The sequence below is a fragment of the Mirounga angustirostris genome, unplaced genomic scaffold (assembly GCF_029215605.1).
Source record: "Mirounga angustirostris isolate CCGP_5_RB_7025 unplaced genomic scaffold, mMirAng1.0.hap1 SCAF_11, whole genome shotgun sequence".
Lineage (NCBI taxonomy): Eukaryota > Metazoa > Chordata > Mammalia > Carnivora > Phocidae > Mirounga > Mirounga angustirostris.
In genome coordinates, this window is record NW_026991719.1 from 61,037,080 (window position 1) to 61,060,371 (window position 23,292).

At 39.7% G+C, this 23,292-nt stretch overlaps 1 long non-coding RNA gene across 1 annotated transcript in view; it reads left to right on the top strand.

Annotated features, from left to right (window-relative positions):
• The window catches only part of LOC135361942 (uncharacterized), a 44,229-nt gene that overhangs the window by 8,571 nt on the left and 12,366 nt on the right, over positions 1-23,292 (top strand). The window contains exon 2 of the long non-coding RNA XR_010406194.1: positions 17,648-17,748. This is a non-coding gene — a long non-coding RNA (uncharacterized LOC135361942). The remainder of the gene's footprint in view (positions 1-17,647; positions 17,749-23,292) is intronic.

Below are 23,292 nucleotides of genomic sequence, written 5' to 3' on the forward strand. Positions count from 1 at the left end.
TCTTATTCATCTTATGACACTAAGTTTGTACCCTTTCACCAGCATTTCCTTATTCCTTCCCCCTGACCCCAGGCCATGGCAACTACCTTTCTACTCTCTGCTTCTATGAATTCACCTTTTTTATTCCACATATAAGTGAGATCATATAGTATGTTTTCTGTGCCTGGCTTATTTCACTTAGCAACATCCATGTTGTTGCAAATGGCAGTATTTCTTTGTTTCCATGGTTGAAAAATATTCCATTATATTTTTGTATCCATTCATCCATCAATGAACACTAGGTAGTTTCCATATATTGAATACTGTCAGTAAGGCAGCAATGAATGTACTAGCTTAGATATCTCTTTGAGATACAAGTTTCATTTCCTTTTGATATATACTCAAAAGTGTGATTGCTGGATCACATGGTAGTTCTATTGTTAATTTTTTGAGGAACCTCCATACTGTTTTCCATAATGGCTCTACCAATTTACATTCCCACCACAGTGCACAAGTGTTCCCTTTTCTCCACACCCTTGCCAACATTTATCTTTTTTAAATTAAAAAAAAAATGTTATTTGAAATTGAAGTATAGTTGACATATTATATTAGTTTTGCATGTACAACATACTGATTTGATAATTATTTAAATTATGAAGTGCTCATCATGATAAGTGCAGTTACTATATAACTGCACCCTATAAAATTATTATAATATTGGAATGTCAGACAGAAGGACAAATAACATGATTTCACTTACATGTGGAATCTAAAAAATAAAAGAACAAACAATAACAAAAAGAGTAATAGTCTCATAAATATAGAGAACACACTGATTCTCTTTGTTGCTGGGTGGATAGATAAATGAAACACTTTTTATCTTTTCTTTTTGAGATTAGCTATTGTAACATATGCAAGGTGATATGTCACTGTGGTTTTAATTTATATTTCCTTGATGAATGATTTCCTTGATGTTGAGCACCTTTTCATATACCCATTGGCCATTTGTATGTCTTCCTTAGAAAAATGACTATTCAGATTCTTTGTCCATTTTTTAGCTATTCTTTTGATATTGAATTACTTGTATAAGTTCCTTTTCAAGGGAGCCTAATCCCTTATCAAGTATATGATTTGTAAGTATTTTTCCTTCCATTCTGTGGGTTGCTGCTTCATTTTGTTGATTGTTTCCTTTGCTGTGCAGGAGTTTTTAGTTTGATAAAATTCCACAAGTTTATTTTTGCTTTTGTTACATTTGCTTTTGGTGTCATATCCAGAAAATTATTGCCAAGACCAAGGTCTGGGAACATTTTCCCTATGTTTTCTTCTCTAAGTTTTATAGTTTAAGATTATACATTTAAGTCTTTAATCCATTTTGAGTTGATTTTTGTGTGTGATGTAAGATAGGTTCCAAATTTATTCTTTTGCATGTGGATATCCAGATTTCCCAGTGCCATTTATTAAAGAGACTATCCTTCCCCCATTGTGTATTCTTAGCACCCTTGTCAAATATTAGTAGACTGCATATGTGTGGATTTATTTCTGGACTCTCTATTCTGTTCCATTGGACTATGTATCTGTTTTTATGCCAGTACCATACTGTTTTGATTACAAGAGCTTTGTAATAGACTTTGAAAGCAGGCAGTGTGATGCTTCCACTTTGTTCTTCTTGCTGAAGATTCCTTTGGCTATTCAGTCTTCTGTGGTTTCATATGAATTTTATAATTTTTTCTATTTTTATGAAAAATACTGCTTGAATTTTGGTAGAGATTGCATTTAATCTATAGATCACTTTAAGTAGTATGGACATTTTAACAATAGTAAGTCTCCCAATTCATGACCACTGGATATCTTACTATTTATTTGTGTCTTGTCCAATTTCTTTCACCAATGTCCTATAGTTTCAGTGTATAGATTTTTCATTTCTGCTGTTAAATTTATTTCTAAGTATTTTTCTCTTTGACGCAATTATAAATGAGATTGTTTTCTTAACTTCCCTTTCAGATAGTTTATTATTAGCATATAGAGATGCAACTGATTTTTGTATGTTGATTTTGTATCCTGCAACTTCACTAAATTCATTTATTTGTTCTAACAGGTTTTTGGTGGCGTCTCTAGAGTTTTCTCTATGTAAGAGCATGTAATCTGCAAACAACAGCAATTTTACTTCTTCCTTTATGATTTGGATGCCTTTTATTTCCTTTTCTTGCCTAGTTGCTCTTTCTAGGACTTTAAGCACTGTTTTGCATAGAAGTAGTGAAAGTGGGCAACTTTGTCTTGTTTCTTAAAGGAGAAGCTTTTAGATTTTCACCATTAAGTATGATGTTAGGTGTGGGCTTATCATATACGACCTTTATTATGTTGAAGGACTTTTTGCTATACCTTATTTGTTGGAAATTTTTATCATGGAAAGATGTTGAATTTTGTCAAATGTATATTCCACATCTATTGAGATGGTCATATAATTTTTATTCACTGTTCTGTTAATGTGGTGTATTACATTTATTAGTTGCATACATTGAACCATCCTTGCATCCCAGGAATAAATCTCACTTGATTATAGTATATGATCCTTTTTATATGCTGTTGAATTTGGTTTGCTAGTATTTTGCTGAGGACTTTTGCATCCATGTTCATCAGGGCCTTGTAAAATGAGTTGGAGGTGTTTGTCAATTTTGTTTATCTTTTCAAAAACTCAATTCTTAGTTTTGTTGATCTTTTCTTTTGTTTATTCTATTTCTATTGTTTATTCAGTTTCTAGTAACTTACATCTGTTCTAATCTTCATTATTTCCTTCCTTCTGCTGACTTTGGTCTTAGTTTGTTTTAGTTCTGTGAAGTAAAGTATTGAAGTCCCCTACTGTCATTGAACTGCTGTCTAATTCTCCCTTCAGTTATGTTAATATTTCTTTTATATATTTAAGTGCTCCAATATGGACTGCATTTATATTTACAATTGTTATATCCTTTGATGAATTGATTCCTTTATGACTGGATAGTGACCTTCTTTGGTTATTGTCACAGATTTTGAGTGAAACCCGTTTTGCCTATTTTAAGTATAGTCACTTCTACTCTCTTTTGGTTACTATTTGCATGGAATAACTTTTTCCATCCCTTCACTTTCAGCCAACATGTGCCTGTTACTGAACTGGGCCCTTGGGCTCTCCAAGCAATGGAAATTGACAAGCCTAACAGGAGTTCCAGGCAAAGCTGTTGGGGCTTATGTTTGAGCACAAGGGAGACAACACAAAGGAAAGTGTTCTTAGGCTGGCTGTCTGAGGAGAGGAAGGGAGAGTTTTAAAGAGGCTTAGGTGGGGAAAAGGGTGACGTTTAAGCACGTAGAGGCAGGTGTCGTTGCACACTGAAATAAAGTTCTCAGACACCAATCTGAGTGGCCATGCAGGGCTGCCTGTGCAAGGGAAAGCAGCAGCTGAATCCTGCGCATAGCTTTCGTTTTGTTTTTTATCAGAAAAGCAAGGACAGATGCCTCCAAGCGTGGGAAAGGAGTACAAAGGGATGGCAGATATCCTGAAGCAGGCTTGCATTTTTCCCTACACATGGGCATGCAGGGAGTCAATCATGGGATAAGGGAGGAGCAGGATGTTTGGGCTAGCAATCACCAGGTGCAGAAAGCGGAGACTGAGGGTCACATTCTTTCGTAGCTCCTAACTTATGCCCTGCCCCTGGGGATCGTGGGATCCTGCTCCCACCGGGCCGCTGCATTCAACAGCCCGAAAACAGGAATGCTGCCGATGTTTCAGCTGCTTCCACACTCACTCCTTAGGGCTTACAATATATTTTCTAAGAATAGCTCCACAGGCAGGGACTTATCAGCCCTTGCACACTTAAAGATCATGTTTTATTATACATTGCATGACTAATTAGCATGTTAAATCTCTACCTCTGGGCATGATTTTTAGCATATAATCAGGGAAGAAGTCGATGAAAGGTCAGTGCTGGGGTCCAGTGTTGCTCAGGCTGGTCTGGTCTAGTTTTTGCAGGAGCAGAACTGGTTGTAAGCTGGGCCATGGGGCTTGCTCGGAGCTTGTGGCTTCTGGCTTCCTGCAAGCTGGGCTAGAGAACTGGGTTGTTGTGATTTTTTTTTTTCCTGTGAGTTTCTGGGTTAAGGATCTCGAGCCCCGTCCCTGCTTTGTCTCATGCCCTTAAAGCTAATGTAAATCTCTTGGAGGCAGCATGTTATTAGAACTTTTAAGAATGCATTTAGCCACTCTATGTCCTTGGATTGGGGAACTTAGTCCATTTGTATTTAAAGTAATTATTGATAGATAAGGACTTACTATTGCCAATTTGTTCATTGTTTTCTGACTGTATTTTGATGTTTCTTTGCTCCTTTTTTCTTCTCTTGCTCTCTTTTGTTATTTTTTCTAATATGCTTTGATTTTTTTGTCTTTATCATTTGTGTATGTACTAGAGGTTATTTTGTGATTACCATGAGGCTTACATAAAACATAATTATAACATTTCTGTTTGAAGCCAGTAAGAACTTCAGCCACTTGAAGAAACTTAATATTTCTATTCCTCTACCACATTTTACACTATTGATATCACCCTTCACATCTTTTTATATTGTGTATCCATTAACAAATTATTGTAGCTATAGTTATTTTTAAACATTTATTTATTTATTTTAGAGAAGAGAACATGAGTGGGGGGAGGGACAGAGGGAGAGAGAGAGAGAGAGAGAGAAAGAATATCCAGCAGACTCCCTGCCGAGTGTGGAGTCCCACACGGGGCTCAATCCCGTGACCCTGAGATCCTGACCTGTGCCGAAATCAAGAGTCACGTGCTTAACCAACTGAGCCACCCAGGTGCCCCTATAGTAAATTTTTAATACTTTTGTCTTTTAACATTTTTCTAGAGTTCAATGATCTACATAGCACTATTACAGTATTAGAGTGTTCTGAATTTAACTATATATTTACTTTTACTTTATGCTTTCGTATGTTTTCATGTTGTTTCTTAGCTTTCTTTCATTTCAACTTGAAGAACTCCCTTTAGCATTTCTTGTAAGGCTGGTCTAGTACTGATGATATTCCTCAGCTCCAAATTCTCTGAGAATGTCTTTATCTCTCTATTTCTGAGCAACAGCTTCTCTGGATATAGTATTTCTGGTTGGCACTTTTTCCTTGAGTACTTTGAACATATCATCCCACTCCTTCCTGTCCTGCAAGGTTTCTTTTTTTTTTTTTTAAGATTTTATTTATTTATTTATTTGTCAGAGAGAGAGAGAGCCCGTGCATAAGCAGGGAAAGGGACAGGCAGAAGGAGAAGCAGGCTCCCCTATGAGCAAGGAGCCTGATGCTGGACTCGATCCCAGGACCCTGGGATCATGATCTGAGCCAAAGGCAGACACTGAACCAACTGAGCCACCCAAGCATCCCCGTCCTGCAAGGTTTCTGCTGGTAGCCTTATGGGGGTTCCCTTTTATGTGACAAGTTGCTTTTCTCTGCTGCTTCAAAATTCTGTGTTTGTCTTAGACTTTTTGCAATTTGTTTATAATGTGTCTTGGGATAATCTTTGGTTTGATCTTGATTGGGGATATTTGAGCTTCATGAATGTGGATATCCATATCCATCCCAAAATTTGGGAAGCATTCAGCCATTATTTCTTTAAATATGCTTTTCTGCCCCGTTTTTCTTTCTTTTCTCCTTCTTTGATTCTTATAATGCGCATAACATTTATATGCTTGTATTGTCATATAGGCCCCGTGGGCTTTCTTTACTCTTTTGCATTCTTTTGTTGTTGTTGTTGTTCCATTAGCTCACTAATTTCAAATGACTTGTCTTCAAGTTTGCTGGTTCTTACTTCTGCATGATTGAATCTTCTGTTGAAGCTCTATACTGAATTTTTCAGTTTTTGTTTTGTATTCATGAGCTTCAGGTTCATTTTTAATGGTTTCTATTTCTTTATTAAAATTCTCATTTTCATGCAGTTATTTCTGATTTTGTTTAGTTATCTATCTGTTTCTCTTGCATCTCATTTGACTTTTTTAAGATGATTATTTTGAATTCCTTGTCAGTCAATTTATAGAGTTGCATTTCTTTGGGATTGGTTTCTGGAGATTTATTAGTTTCCTCTGGTGGTGTCATATTTGCTTGATTCTTCATGATCCTGTAGCCTTGTGTTGATATCTGTGCATTTAAAGGAGCAAACACCTTTTACAGTCTTTACAGACTGATTTTGGCAGGTAAAGACCTTCTCCTGTTGGGTCCCTGCGCTGACAGTATTGCATCCAGGACTTCAGGTGAGTAGGTTTGATGTAGGTCATGTGACTGTTGCTGGGTTCATAGTGGGGACTGGTTGGTGGTTCTTCTACCAGTGGCTTAGGCAGCTGGGGATCCAGCCTAATATCTGGGCTGGTAGGGCTACCTCCAGGACCTTGTTCAGTAGGACTGGTGCTAGGATAACATTCTTTTTCGGGGTCTGCAGATGGTAAGCCTGTTACCAGGTGCATGGATAGATGTAGCTCCTGCTCTGTCTTTTGAAGGATTCCCACCAGCTTACTGGAAAGTTCCCTGGGTGGGTAGGAATGGCTCTGGACTGTACCTGAGAAGGGCTGGAACCAAGTCACAGTGCTGCTTCTATGTCCACAGCTAGGTCCAAAGTCTTCAGGCCTGCCTATGGGAATATGGATGGGTGTGCCTCTTGCCAGATCCCTCAGTGGGCAGGATTGCTCTCAGACTGGCTGAGAGAGGGTGGAGCTGAACCACAAGGCTTCTTCAGCATTGGGAGTTGGACCAATGTTGGTGAGCCTGTTGCCTAAGGCATGGGTAGGCATATCTCTTCCTGGTTCCCATGGCAGGTGGTGCTGATGGTAGGACCAAGGCCAAATGGGGCTGTAGCTGAGTCCACAGGGGGACAGGTTTCTGTTTCTGTATCCAGGACCACAATTGGCAAGCCTGCCATCTGGGCATATGACTGCCTTCTCAAAATGACCCTCCTTGGTGTTGGAGGACCTCCTATTCTACCATCTTAATGTAAGTTTTCCATTATTCATGAATTTTGGCTTTTGGAACATATCTCTTAGAGATATCAAAGGTATACTATTTAAACAAAGTCACCTTAAAGAGGCAGTGGTTACATGTATTAGGGAAAGTCTGAGCTGCATTTTGAATAGTGAATAAAAAGTTCACCAAGAATATAAAAGGTGGGAGTAGGAGTTAAAGGGGAGGGGATTCCAGGAAAAGGGAAGTATGTAGTGGATTTATGAAACATCACTGCAAGTAATCTGGTCTTGCTGGAATATATTACAGTGGAGTAAATCAAGGGGGGTGACGGAGGAAGTGGGGAGGAAGTAGAGTGGGCAAATGTAAGAGTGTTTTGGGGAAGAAGCTCAACAGAACTTGTTGACCAATTGGCAGGTGAGAAAGGGGATAAATCAAAGCTAACAACCACACTTCTAACTTCAATGCCTGAATGAACAGTGTTTATTAGTAACTATGCTAGGGGCTGAGGTGAGAACAGCTTTGGTGGGGGAAGATAACTTTAATTTTTAGACATGATAAATTTTGTATAAATCTTCCTCTCATATGGTAGCCTAGGCACCAATCAAATAGCCTGGGGCAGATGGCTTCTGATAGGGATAGATCATATCCAGAGTAACATGGGCGGTCAAGAGCCAGAGAGACAATCTATTGACTTTTTAAAAATAAATTGTTATTGGAACACATTCATGTCCATTTTTTAATCTATAGTTTCTGGCTACTTTTGCACTATAATACGCACAGTTGACTTGTTGTGACAGAGATTGTATGGTCTAAAATTTATTGGCCTGAAATTTTTACTCTTTGTGGAAGATATGTGCCATCTACTGGTCTAGGAGAAAGACAAAGTTCAAATACCAGAGTCCAACCACAGACATAAGATCCAGAGGATCCAAAATCTCATCCAGCCTCTATATGGAAATAAGTGGAGATTGGCCAGGATAGAGGTGGGGGTTTCATGGGGCCCAGTGGTAGCAGGGATGCCCACTACCATCTTGGCATGCCCAAACCAAAAAACAAACTAAGCTAAAAACAATGTATGAAGGATGAGGACTAAGAAGTAGGGCAAATTGACTGGAGGTTATTTCAAATCAAAGAGTGCTAGAGGCAGCAATTTGAAGCCAAGACACAGAGCCAGACACCCAGAGCCAAAGACATTAAACATTGAGAGCAAGAACAAATGCAAATGAGTTGGGATCAATGGCAGCAGTGAGTGGGGTGGATGGGTGAGTGGGGTAGAAAAAAAGAATGTCAGAATGACAGTGTGTTTTGAGAAGTAGTGAGGGAGGTCTGAGGTGATTGATAGAATGCCTGTTAGTGTTTGCAGCTTGGTTTTATGAGTTGGCTGGGGTGTGATATTTTGGTGCATCAGTCAGATTAAAGGAACAGTGGTAGAATAGATACTACTTTTTCCTGGGTTGGGGCACTGTTCCCAGGTTTGCCTGAAGGAAAATTATGACATATTCTAGAGTGTATGTATGTATGTATGTATTTAGAGCATGAGCAGTTGGGAGGGGGCAGAGGGAGAGGATCTCAAGCAGACTCCATGCTGAGTGCAGAGCCTGATGTGGGGCTTGATCTCATGACGCTGAGATCATGACCTGAGCTGAAATCAAGACTCAGACACTTAACTGACTGAGCCATCCAGGCTCCCCTGTGGGGTGTTTTATGGTGACAAGAAAGCTCCTACAACTGCTCTTCTAGCTGATACCCATCCAATTGTACCAAGTATTGCGGCTGATTAGTATCAGTGGGAGTCTAATACTTGTTTTACCATGTATTTTGGTTCCCGTATGGAGTTTCCCAAGCAGGTGGAGAGGCATGGGATGGCTTTGATGTGCTGGGCCTAGCAGGGAGTGAAGAAAGAGATATTAAAACTGGGTGGAAAGCAATTGGAAGTTAAAAGGCTAGCATGATATTCAGTAGCTACAGATATTTATAGGGTTGGGGTGATGCTGATGTGTCTGAAAGACAGCAAGACAACATGTCACACTTTTATATCTCTCCTGGAGCTATTCAGCATACTATCTCATAGATCTTCTTGAGTGGCCTTTACCTTTTCTGGTACTAAGTGGACTGTCAGGGGTGTGGTATTTGCTTAATGGCATGAGGAAGCTGTGGGGGTGAAAACCACAGTTGTGGATCAGTGTTTGGGTAAATATAATGTAGTGAATTATTATAAACAAAATGAGTGTAGTAGAGTAGAATTAGTCATATTGTTTGAGGAGGTATAACAGTGTGGATGCATTTCCAGAACTGGTATAAAGCCTACCTGCTGATTTACCTGTTGTTCTGCAGGTATTAGATGATATGGAGGTGGATTTACATGTGGAGGGCTCTGAATAGTACTTTTCAGATCAGGATATTAAATGAGGGTCTTGGTCAAATTTCAGATTATTATGAAGCTCATGGAGATGGAATACTTCTTTGATAAATAATATGACAGTAGTAGTTGTGAGTGGGAGTCCAGCAAAGTGGATAAAATGTAGCATCTTAATGAGAATGTCACTTCCAATATAGTATTAAAACTTTAGGAAGGAATGGGGTGCCTGGGTAGTGTAGTCGGTTAAGCATCCAGTTCTTGGTTTCGCTCAGGTTGTAATCTCAGGGTTGTGAGATCCAGTCCTGCATCGGGCTCATGCTCAGTGTGGAGTTTGTGTAGGACTCTTTCTCCCTCTCCCTCTGACACTCCCCACCCTGTGCTCACTTGCTCTCTCTCTCTCTCTCTCAAATAAATAAATAAAATCTTTTTAAAAAAAACTTTAGGAAGGAGAAAAATCCATGTTGAAGTCCAATAAAATGGTATTGCATGAAGAATTTGATGGTCAGCATAGGCTATAGTAATAATTTGGGCCTTCCAGGCCTGTCCTCAGTCTGAGACTATAGTACCTGGCATACAGTAGGTACTCAATAAATATTTGTTGTATGAAGGAATTATTCACTTACTAGACATAGAGTTTTGAATAGGTTGCAGTGGCCCTTTAGGGTAGTGTGGAAGAACCACATACCTGAAGTAGAGGCTACTTCCCCAAGACTTAGACCATTCTCTGACCATTGGCATTATCTGTGAGTGGCTAGGTGAATAAGCATTGTATGTCAGAGATCCTCAAAACTATCTCCAGGTTTGGCAGTTTGGTAGAAAGGCTCACAGGACTCAATATATATTTTTATTTGTGGTTAAGATTTATTATAGTGAGGGGCACCTGGGTGACTCAGTTAGTTAAGCGACCGCCTTCGGCTCAGGTCATGATCCCAGGGTCCTGGGATCGAGCCCCGCTTCAGGCTCCCTGCTCAGCGGAGAACCTGCTTCTCCCTCTCCCTCTGCTTCTCCCCCTGCTTGTGCTCCCTCTCTATCTCTCTCTCTGTCAAATAAATAAATAAAATCTTTAAAAAAAAAGATTTATTATAGTGATGCAGTAAGAATATACAGCTAGACCATAAAGGAAAAAGACACAGGTAGAATCTGAATGAATCCCTGTGTGGGCTTCCTTATGCTCTTTTCTGCCTATGAGGGGTCACACAGAGTGCACTCTTCTCCCATCAACAAAACTCCAACAACATATGTGAAATGTTGTCTACTATAAACACCCATTAGAGACTCAGTGCCCAAGATTTTTATTGGAATCTAATCACATAAACACTCTCTTTTTAGCACATACCAAAATTCCAGACTCCAAGAAGGAAAGCAGGTGTTCAGGCTTAAACCACATTGCTTGCACAAATAGTCTAGGCACTGTGAGCCACCCTAATCAGTTAATTGTAGACTGGAAATACTCCAAAAACCAAGTTACCAGATGCCAGCCAGGGACCAACCTGATAAGTAGGCTTTTTCTAAGAATAGCAATCTCAGGTCTGCTACATTAACGCTTTTCTGCACAGTACCCATCTGCTGTGCTACAACTGACATTGATACCAGAATATTCCTAGACCAGATAATCTTGCAGGACAGGAGTCCTCTGCCACCTCTCTGATATTTGTGGCTGTTTTGACTCTAGGGTCTTAGGAAAAGGAAAAGTTAAAGTATTTGTAAAAGAGAGTCTACCTTCCTTGGCATAGACAATTTTTCTGGTACCTACTGTTCTGAATTGTGATGATAAGATTAAGACTGCCACAAAATTTTGGGATCCTTCAAGGTAGTGTATCCATCTCTTTTTTCTCACATTGGGTAGCTGCCTTTATTCATGACCAGCCTTTTTGAGAATTAGAGGGAAAGGAGGAGTTTGCCAGGGTAAATGGATGGATCTATTTAGGCTAATATTATGGAAGAAAGAGTTTTCATCTCCTGAAATGTGGCTGTTCTGTATAACTTTTTCCATTTCTGGACAAATCATTTAGTGAAGTAATCATTATGCAAGGATGATGGAGAAACTATCAATAATATCCAGAAACTCTAGGAACTGCTGCATTTCCTTGATTATCTAGAGGGCTTCTCAGTATAGAACTTATGAAATTTTCCCTGGAATCATGTGAATACCTTGACTCAACATAGTTCAAAAACTCCTCCTTCAGGATTTTCAAAGTAGGTTTGGCCTAGTGGTGGTAGGGCTATACTTGGTCTAAACCAATGGTGTTGTTCACTTTTAATACAGATATCAGTCAGAGTTACCTTTTCCTTGGGAATTTAGGTAAATGGATCTTGAATCCTCAATTTCACAACCTAGGCAAGTTCAGCATTCTTCCCATGATTTCTGTAAATGTTCAATCTTAAATCCTCATATATACCTCTTTGCTACTTACAAACAAAAATTAGATATTAATGATTATGTAGGGCTAGAGGTGGAGAGTGGTATGAGGGGAACTGAGGAGTGACTGCTAATGTGTAGGGAGTTCCTATTTGGGGTGATAAAAATGATCCAAAATTGATTGTAGTATGGTCATACAACTTTACTAAAAAAAAAAAAAAAAAAAAAACCAAAAAACTGAATTGTACATTTTAAATAGGTGAATTGTATGGAGTATGAATTATATCTCAATAAAGCTGTGATTTTTTTACTTATTTATATATTTTTAAAGATTTTATTTATTTATTTGAGAAAGAGAAGCATACTCCCCACTGAGCAGAGAGCCCGATGCGGGGCTCAGTCCTAGGACCCCAAGATCACGACTTGAGCCACCCAGGTGCCCCACACTGTGATTTTTTAAAAAATCAAGACCTATGTAGAATTGTTAGAATTGTCAGATCTACCACCAGAAGAGTTGTAGCAGTTTGCCTTCCTACCATCAATATATAAGAGTGCCTATTCCCTCATAGTCTCACCCAGCAGAATGCATTATCATATTCTTGCCAGTCTGATATGTGAGAAATGTTGTCTCTGTATTTTTACTTTGTATTTCCCTAATTTTGAGTGTGTTTGAACATTTTTCATATGCTTAAGGATCATTTTTATATCCCTTATGTGAATTATCTATTCATGTATTTTTTCTCTTGGGTTTTGGTCTTTTGGGGAGGATGGTCTTGTTCACTCAATATTTTTTCCAGTTTTATTGAGAAATAGTTGGCATAATTCACTCTATAAGTTTAAGGCCTTCAATATGAAGGTTTGATTTACATATATTGTGAAATGTTTATCACAATACGTTCAGCTAACATCCATAATCTCATACAGATACAACATAATTCTTGTGATGAGAACTCTTGGGATTTACTCTAATTTTAACAACTTTCCTATATATGATACAGCATACAGTGTTAACTATAGTCATCAATTTGTACGGTATATTCCTAGTACTTTTAACTGGAAATTTGTCCCTTCTGTCCACCTTCCTCCAATTCTCCCACTCCCTCTACCTCTGATAACCACATCAGATCTCTTTTTCTATTATTATTTTTTTTTACTCAATTCTTAAGATTTCTTCTTACATAGGTATATGAGCCATTTTCTGTCATCACCCACACTCTTAATCACTATACTCTACTGCTGCCCTGCTCTGGCACTTTATCCACATAAACCCCATTCGTCCAACATTTATAATTGGAAGTGGCTCAAATTTTCGTCACAGAATGATTTATATGTAGCATAGGCCCTTAAAACCCACTATCTAGGACCATTTTTCACAGTTGTGTTCCCCTGAAGCTCCACTAGTCCTGGAGGAATGGAGGCAGCTAAAGTAGCTTGATAGCCTATGGAGGGGGATAGGGGTCAGGAGGGAAATATTTGCTTCTAAGGCTCTATATTTTCTACAGTCCTAGCCCTACAAGGTGAAGAACTTAATATCTCTTTTTTTGCAATTTTCAGGCCACACCCCCCAATACTAATAATCAAGGTGAAATCACACTTTCTGGGGTAGCAAGATTTCTTGCCATGGCAGTCAGCTTATGGAGGAGGGCAATGAAGGAGGTCCACTATTCTGTTTCTTATACTGTAGATGAGCTTGAGAAAAAAAGCTATAAACTTTTTTTGTTTACAGTCTTATCTGTACCACTGCCAGCACCTCATATAGCATCCTCACTATTTCTCCTGTGGAGTGAACTTGTCTCATTTTTGGAGGGTGTGGGGAGCTGGCCCTTGACTGCTTTCAGTTACCTTCTCTTTGACAAGTTGGAAGTTTCTTAAAAAATCAAACACATAATTACCATATGACACAGCAATTGCATTATTGAGCATTTATCCCAGAGAAATGTAAACTCCTGTCCACACACACACAAAAATTGTACAGCAATGTTCATGTGGCTTTATTCATAATGGCTAAAAAGAACCCAGATGCCCTTCAATAGGTGAATGATTAAACAAACTGTGGTATATTCATACCACAGAATACAACTCAGCAACAAACAGGAATAGATTATTAATATATACAAGTTTGATGATTTTCAAAGACATTATGCTAAGTTAAAAAAGATCTAATCTCCAAATGTCACCTAGAGTATGATTCTATTTATGTGCTGTTCTTGAAAAGACAAAATTAAAGTGTCAAGAAAAGAGATCAGTGGTTCCCAGGGATAAGGAGTGGTAGTAGTGTGTGAATAGAAAATATTAGCATGAGGGAATTTTTTTTTAGCTAACTCTTCTTCATTATGATTATGGTAATGGTTATATGAGTCTATACCTGTGTTAAAATTCATTGACCTGTACATCAAAAAATATTTTTTTGCCTTATTTTAATTTTAAAAATAAGTTTAAAATAAATTCAATATAAAAATACTAACCCTGCAGAGTTAATGAAGTATGGACCTAATTCACTTAAAATACAGTAGCATGGAGCCAAAATGTAAAAGACCTTGAATGCCCAACAGAGGAATTTGGGATTTATTCATCAAGTAGTGAAGAGGAATGAAAGTTTTTAATTTGGGCAGTGAAAAATTATTGGAATCTGTATTTGTACAAAGATCACCCTGAAAAGAGTGGAGGATAGATTGAAGAGAGTGAGGCAGAAAGCAGGAGATATTCTAGCTGAAAGATAAATGCCTAAATGTGGGACAAGGAGAGTAAGAACAAAAGAAGCTTGGTTTGGGACGTGATAAAATCGGTAGGAATTGGCTGCTAATTTGATTGGCAGAAGAAAATGTTTTGTTACTGAGTTCTTTATTTGAAAGAACCCTTTTATTCCTGTGTTGTGGCTAAAAGCTTAATTCCATAAAATTTTAGAGCAGCAGGGCTTTGGGTCTATTTGGTGGACAAAACTGTCTTGTGTCCGAACAGAAGTTCTGGGTCACAGTCACTGAGGCAGAACTAGCCATTCCAAAGTCTGCAGACTCATTACAGTCTGACAGATCTGTGAATGCTAGCTCTGTCCCCAGATTCCCATAATAATAATAGCTAACTCTTACTGACTGCTTACCATGTGCTAGGCCCTGTTTTAAGTGGTTTGTATACAGTTTGATCATGTCAAAAACTCTCGGAGACTGTATGATTATCATTCCCTGTTTCAACATGCAAAAATTATGACACAGACCTGCTTGTAATTCACACAGAAAGTAAGTGATTGAGCCAATATTCAAAACTTAGGCAGCCTGAGTCTAAGGCCCAGCTCTTGAATGTTATAGTATGCCAGAGGTCCTTAAAAGCAGGTGAATAGAAAGAGAAAACCTCTTTGGCAGCTTTTTCTGCCTTGACAGCTTCCTTCCAATCATTTCTGCTTTCCATGTAAACTATTATTGTTGTTTTTTTTTCTTCCCTTTGCCCATCATAAAATATTACTGTCCTATAATCAGTTCCCTCAGTCACTTGGTAGAAAAACTCTTCTTAGTAGCCTTCATTTCCCTGCCTCTATTGTAGATATTTTGGTGTAAATATTGTAGATATTTGGTGACTCTTGGTGAGTCTTCCTCCTAGTTTATCCTGATAGGCAACTCTGTGTTTATATATTTCAGAGTCAGAAAGTAGGTGGGGCTGAGGGACTACTGGGATAAATTGAGTCGGCCTGCCTTCTGAGTCAGTTCACAAGCACGTAGAGTAGGGAAGTTTTATCTTAACCACAGGCAGATATCAGGGAGCCCCAGGAGGGAACAAATTTTGCTGAAGGGAGGCTGTGCATGTTAATAGTGGGTCAAGCAAACTACAGCCAGCAGGTCAAATCCAGCTATTACCTGCTTTTGTAGGTAAAATTTTATTGGAACACAGCTATGCCCATTCATGTTTTGTCTATCACTGCTTTTGTACTGCCAGAGTTGAGTCATTACAATAGAGATCATATGGCTGGCAAAACCTAAAATACCTGCTATCTGGCCCTTTATAAAAACATTTGCTGGGGCGCATGGGTGGCTCAGTGTTATACGTGTCTGCTTTCGGCTCAGGTCATGGTCCCAGGGTCCTGGGATCAGGCCCTGCATCAGGCTCCCGCCGCTCCGCGGGAAGCCTGCTTCTCCCTCTCTCACTCTCCCTGCTTGTGTTCCCTCTCTTGCTGTGTCTCTCTCTGTCAAATAAATAAATAAAATCTTTAAAAAAAATTTGCCAACTCCTGGTATATAGGATGGAACATCCTGAGTGATGGGAGATTTTTGTGTAGGGAAATACTAAGAGATTAAATCTGTATTTTTTTAAAGATTTTATTTATTTATTTGGCAGAGAGAGAGAGCACAAGCAGGGGGAGTGGGAGAGAGAGACGCAGGCTCCCCACTGAGCAGCCCTGACGTGGGGCTCGATCCCAGGACCCTGGGATCATGACCCGAGCCAAAGGCAGATGCTTAACTAACTGAGGCACCCAGGCACCCCAAGATTAAATCTGTATTTTAAATAAAGACATTTGAGAACATTGAGAGGAAGAAACTAGATGCAGGAACCAGAAAAGAAGTTATCAAAACAGGGTAGAAAAGAACTAGGGAAGGCTTAGTGCAAATAGATAAAAGGGATCAGCTTTTAGAGATGCCAGTCGAGATAGGTTCTCCAGAATTTAGTTGAAGTGTGTGTGTGTGTGTCCATGTGTACATGTGTCTGTTGGGGAGGGAGAATCTCCATTCTGAGCAAAAAAGAGGACAGGGAGAGGAAGACAGTACAAAAACAAGTAGAGAGAAAAATACCCTCCTATTTCTTTAATTTGTATTTGAAATGACCGCTATATTCCTTGCTGCAGAAATATTTCTAGAAAATTTCTAAAGGGCTGATTTTCCAAGCCTGTATGTATTAGGCAACATTTGGCCCTACTGTTTTACATGGCAGCATTGCACTCTGAGAGAAATTTGTGAAGCTTACTTGACCAGGGATAAAAATGATATGGACTCTGAGAAACAAACTGAGGGTTCTAGAGGGGAGGGGGCTGGGGGGATGGGTTAGCCTGGTGATGGGTATTAAAGGGGGCACGTACTGAATGGAGCACTGGGTGTTATACGCAAACAATGAATCATGGAACACTACATCAAAAAATAATGATGTAATGTATGGTGATTAACATAACATAATAAAATTTAAAAAATGATATGGACTGATTGCAAAGATCACATTGTTCAGTTTTTCCTTTTTTATCAAAATTGCTATAGTGACCAGATGTACTCTCACCAGAAATACATTGCTGAAGTCTGATTATTGAGAGAAGCTGTGAAGGATGTGGACATGGTGTCTTTTTTTTTTTCCCTGTGAGAACAACTCATGTAAATCTGAAATATAAAAATACTATTATCTACTCTTAAGAAACTTCCTCAAGTTCTACCATATCTACAAGATCATGGACTAAGAATAACACCTTAAGAAATTTCACGGGTCACTTGTTTTGGGTAATCATAGGCAGAAACTACTGAATTCATGCACTGCCCCAACTTGCCATCTCCCAGAGGCTTGCTTCCTTCCTGCTGAAGACCCATGAAGATGTAAAATCAGAAAAAAATATACCAAGTCAGGATCCAGCTCTGGCTATGCAAAGCACCACCCCTGTTACATAAAAGGCTGTGTGTCTTAGTCCCCAGAACTACACTTTCTCCTCCAGAGGATGACCATAATTCTCAACCACAGGGTTTTACTCCCCTCCATGAACTGAGTGTATTGGTGAAGTACATAGTCCTCCATTACACCTTGTTGGGGGAGACTGGACTATCTTTTGCAACCAGCCTCAAGGAGCCAGGAATGGCAGACAGCCATGGCGTGTGCATCAGGGGATCAAACTGAAAGTGTACATGAAAAGGGTATAATGGGGCAAGTCTGCTATGACCTTTGTTTCACTCTCAGTCACCAATTATTTTAGCATGGTACACTTAAGAGTAAATGACCAGTTGTAATAATGTCATTATGTTTGTTGCAGGTTGCACATGCTCAAGCACAGATTTTATGGCCTTGTTACTCAGAAGGCTGCTGGCTTCTGGCCCTGCCTCGACAGTTCCTAAAGAGGTCACAAATTCTAAGGTACAGGGGAATAGCAAGTGAGATTGCTCTTCCCACTTCCTTTTTTTCTGTTTTCACTATTTCCTTTTCTCCTTCTTTCCTGAACTGGGGTCCTGTCAATCTTGTTACACCATCATTGGTATAATCTGGAATGACATGTAGGTTAGAAATAATTCTACAAGAGTTGTGAAAAGATTCTTCTAGACCAGGAGTTGTGGCTTTATAATTAAGTGTCTGAATGGCTTGGGAAACATTGCTTACTATGTCTGATCTCTAATTTTCTCATCTTTATTAAGAGGTAGAACTAGATGAGCTCTAAGATACTCAAAATCCATTTGAGATGCATTCAAATCCATGAACACAATTGTTTGCAGCTCCCAGTGTTTCTATGAGAAGATACAGAGATATCCTTCAGGGTTTACAATAAAGGAGAAGGGAGAAAGGGAGAGAGGAGGATTGAGAATGGAGTCTCTGATGAGCAGACATTGTTCATTGAGAGAGGAGGGGAGAGAGGAGTTAATTCTTTTTTTTTTTTTTTTTTTTGAGACAGAATGAGAGAGAGAGAGCACATGAGAGGGGCGAGGGTCAGAGGGAGAAGCAGTTTCCTTGCCAAGCAGGGAGCCCGATGCGGGACTCGATCCAGGGACTCCAGGATCATGGCCTGAGCCGAAGGCAGTCACTTAACCAACTCAGCCACCCAGGTGCTCCAAGAGGAGTTAATTCTAACCTATGACATCTGGGGAGGCCTCTAGGACAAGGTGAGAACTGAGCATGATTTGAATGTAGGGGAAAATGATTTCAGTTTTAGATGTTTGAGTTTGAGTCTTTAATCATTAGAGAAACAAGCTTTGGAGCCAGACTCCCTGGGTTTTAATCTAAGCTCCACCACTTAGCAGCTATAACATCTTGGGAACGCTACTTAACCTCTCAGAGCCTCAGTTTTATCATCTTTAAAATGGAGAATAAATGGTAATTTATTAAGAGTAAGTGAGTTCACATATATAAAGTTCTTAGAACAGTGTGTGGTAGTAATGTTTCTGTACAGAGAAATGCTAGGAGACTAGGAAAATCTTTCTATACATAGAGTTTCTTGTGGGTATTATTGAAGATAGAAGTTAGAGCTAGGAACCAGACAGAAAGTTATTTCAAGACTACATATGGGAGAGGACAAAGTGTGATCTAGATAATGCTGCCAGGAACCAAAAGGATAGGTCAGTATTTAAAGATGAAATATCTAATATATAGTCTTTAGAATCTATAGGAGTTACTCAATATAACATTTATCACCCAGTCTAAGATGCTATCAATTGCACCCTTATTTCATGAAGTAACAGGAAATTAAAAACTCTGCCAATTAAACTGTGTCTTGCCATTGAATATAAGGCTCATCCTGATTTAAAGACTTTTTATTTATTTGAGAGAGAGAGAGAAAGAGAGTGGGGGAGGGGCAGGAGGAGAGGGAGAGAGAGAATTTCGAGCAGACTCCCTGCTGAGTGAGGAGCCCAATGTAGAATTTGGTTTAACAACCCCGAGATCATGACCTGAGCCAAAATCAAGAGTTAGACAATTAACCGACTGAGCCACCCAGGTGCCCCAAGACTCATCCTGATTTAATAGATGTTAAAATGTGGGGGGAAATGTACATGTTATAATGGATGAAATAAGATATGTGCACAATAAAGATGGTGGAGGAAAGAGAGTGGAACAAAACCCTTTCTGTAACTACAAATTTCTATTTGAGACAAGGTGAATTCTCTTACTTTAGTATTTCCAGAAAGTTTGCCTAGGACTTTTCACTCCCTGATAGGTAATACTGGAAAGCCTAGGGAATCTGGGTGCTTTTATTTAAGATGGTGTGTTTTAACTACCCTATCTCTTTCCACGTGGTCTGTATTTAACACAAAACAGAGTGAAGAATAGATCAGTGAGAAGTGGCGTTTTTTTCATGCTTGAGAAACTCGTTCACATGGACTTGGCCTATTACTACACAAATGTATTGAGTCTTTCTTGAACTTCAGATTTTGAATAGATTTGGGTCAGAAGCTGTTGAGGTAATCTGTCTTTCTTCTTGATTTGCCTCCCCCCAGTTTATCCTATTTGTTCTTTGCCATCCTTCCACCAAAGGAAAAATCTTCATTAACAGAAGTCAATGCACCTTGTAATCTCTTGGGTAATTTATAACAGGAGCATGAAGGGAAGTAGGCACTGGTATGTTCCTCTTGAAATCCCATGGCAACATGGCTGTGCCCTATATGGGGATGGAGACAAGAAAGATGCTGAGAGACCATTCTGCCCTGACTTCCCCCCCCCCATCATTCCAGATGCTAGACATCCTGGTCTTCAGTGGCTTTTAATATCCCACCACCAACAACAACTAGGAGATGACCACAGTTCATCATGCAATAGTTATCATAGGACTGTATTTCCCAGGTACACATTTTAACTCTATTCCTGGGGCTAGAAGAAATCTTGTTCTTAACCTAAAGTAAACCTTGAGGTTAGCTAGATAAGGGGACTGAATTGTGAGTATGTATGTAATCAGTGAAACAAACACAATGCCCTCATCCCTTTTGTCTTTTTGTTCATTTTCCTCTTCTTCATTCAGAATTTAAAGAATGAGGAATCGGGGCGCCTGGGTGGCTCAGTTGGTTAAGCGACTGCCTTCAGCTCAGGTCATGATCCTGGAGTCCTGGGATCAAGTCCCGCATCGGGCTCCCTGCCTAGCAGGGGGTCTGCTTCTCCCTCTGACCCTCTTCCCTCTCGTGCTCTCTGTCTCTCATTCTCTCTCTCTCAAATAAATAAATAAAATCTTAAAAAAAAAAAAAAAAGAATGAGGAATCATCTGGCACCTTTATTTATTTGGGGCTGGATAAACCAGGAGTAGTTTGGATCTGCTCAAGCAAGCAGTCTGTGGACTTTCAGCTCCATAGCCAGATCTGGAAAAGAGGCTGAGGATTTCAGGACACTGGTGAAAGAAAGATTGTTTTCTTCTTTTTCCCTGCCTCTGGTACAACACTACTTTAAACCCCAATACCTAGTATAATGTATAACATGTGCAACATAGGAGGACTACTGGACTCTCAGATCTTGTTTTCCCATTTCTAACCACTTGTCCCTGAACATGTTTTGAGTCCTTATTTTGGGCAAGGCAATATCCTTGGTACTGTAGGGAGTGCATGGGTAAAAAAGGCACTGTTGTGGGATGCCTGGGTGGCTCAGTCTGTTAAGCATCCAACTCTTGATTTCAGCTCAGGTCATGATCTCAGGGTCGTTGAGATCAAGCCCTATATTGGGCTCCACACTGAGTGGGAGTCTGCTTCTCTCTCTCTCTCTCTCTCTCCCTTTCCTTCCGCCCCTCTCCCCCACTTGTGCTGTCTCTCTCTCTTTCTCTCTCTCTCTCTCTCTAAAATAAATCAGTAAATCTTTAAAAAAGGGGGGGCACTGTTGCTGCCCTCCAGGGGATATCTAATAAAAGTAAAGCCCATACATGTGCAGATGATCTTAATATATAGAGAGCCAGTGAGTGATATGTGCTATAATCAAAGTATTAACTTCAGTGATAGAATAGTGGGATGGGTTGGAGGGAGATAAAAATTTCAAACTTGGTAAATTATGATTGCTTCAAGGTGATGTTGAATGATGAGCATTATCTTGAATGATGTAATAATGGGAGGAGATTAATAAGTAATCTAAGAATTTGTAAGGTCTTTTTGTGGGTTAGATTCAAGAATCAGTTGTAGCTGGAACATATGTGGTAAGGATGTCTTTGGGTTAGAAAGCAAGCAAAAGACAGACCTTGGTGGTTCCAATCTGTTTAATCAAAGGACTTTAAGTTTATGTTGGAGAAGTTGAATAAGACAGTTTTCTCAAATGCCCAGAAGAATGTCTAGCTCATAATAGACATTAATAAATAATTCTTAAATGAATGCTTGAGATTTGGAACAGTGGAATAAGATAGAGTTCATATTTGTACACTAGACAGATTACTCCAGGAATGATAAAACCTTGCTGATGAATTAGAAGAGAGACTGCTGATATGCGGGTCATTTGAGTCTCTCCTAGCAATCTAATTGACACTAATAAGGGCTTACACCAGGAGAGGAGCCATGTGAATAAAGGATGGACAGAGTGGGGTTGCCTTCCAGAGGTTAAAAGTATAGAATTGGATGTGGAGTTATTCTTAGAAAATATATTATAAGCCCCAAGGAGTGTGGAAGCAGCTGAAACATCAGCAGCATTCCTGTTCTCGGGCTGTTGAATGCAGCGGCCCGGTAGGAGCAGGATCCCACAGTCCCCAGGGGCAGGGCATAAGTTAGGAGCTATGAAAGAATGTGACCCTCAGTCTCCGCTTTCTGCACCTAGCGATTGCTAGCCCAAACATCCTGCTCCTCCCTTATCCCATGACTGACTCCCTGCGTGCCCATGTGTAGGGAAAAATGCAAGCCTGCTTCAAGATATTGCCATCCCTTTGTACTCCTTTCCCATGCTTGGAGGCATCTGTCCTTGCTTTTCTGATAACAAAACAAAACACAAAATAAAAGCTATGTGCAGGATTCAGCTCTCCCTCGCAGAGGCAACCCTGCACAGCCACTCAGATTGGTGTCTGAGAACTTTGTTTCAGTGCGTGACAACATTGGATAGGGGTGGAGTGAGTGTGATAGATGGCATCCAGCATCAGTGACTGATGAAAAGGAAGTTTGTCTTAGAGAAGTAGAAACTGTGGTGGAGGAGGAGAAAGAGAATGAGGGTCAGTAGAAGGAGGAGAAAGTGGTAAAAGCCACCCTCCCATTGTTCTAAGATTTATTTCCATGGGCCACTTTCTCCCCTTAGGCCTATTCCAGAAACCTCCTCCAGGACTTCTAGTGAGGGTTTACATATTGTTAGACCATACTCCCTCTGCTCTTCACAATGAGGGAAGGTGTCTGGAAACTGAGAAAGCCAAAGACCATGTGAGCAAAGGAAGTGCCTACCATACACAATCAGAAGTGGACTTGATATTGCTTAAGGAGTCTTTTGGCATCATGATCAAGATACCAATATTTTAAACAAAGGTCACTTTATCGTGTGTTTGTTCTGGAATTGGGAATTTAATGACTGAATTTTGTGTGTCCCCCCACCCCACCCAGCTCCGGCCCCACAGTTCATAGGTTTAAATCCTAATCCATAATGTGATGGTATTAAGAGGGAGGGCCTCTGGAAGGTAATTATGTCATAAGGATGGAGCCCTCATGAATGAATTAATGCCCTTATAAGAATGGATACTAGAGAGCTTGCTGTCTCCCTCTGCTCTCTCTGCCATGGAAGAATATGAGAAGATAGCCATTGGCACACCAGGAAGAGTACCCTCACCAAAAAGCAGATCTAAAAGTGCCTTGATCTTGTATTTTGCCATCTACAGAACTGTGAGAAATAAAGTTTTGTTGTTTAAGTCACCTATGCTATGGTATTTTTGTTATTGCAGCCTGAACTGATTAAGACAAAAACTGGTACTGAGAAGTGGGGTGCTGCTGTAACAAGTACCTAAAAATGTGGAAGCGGTTTTGGAACTGGGTAATGGATAGAGGC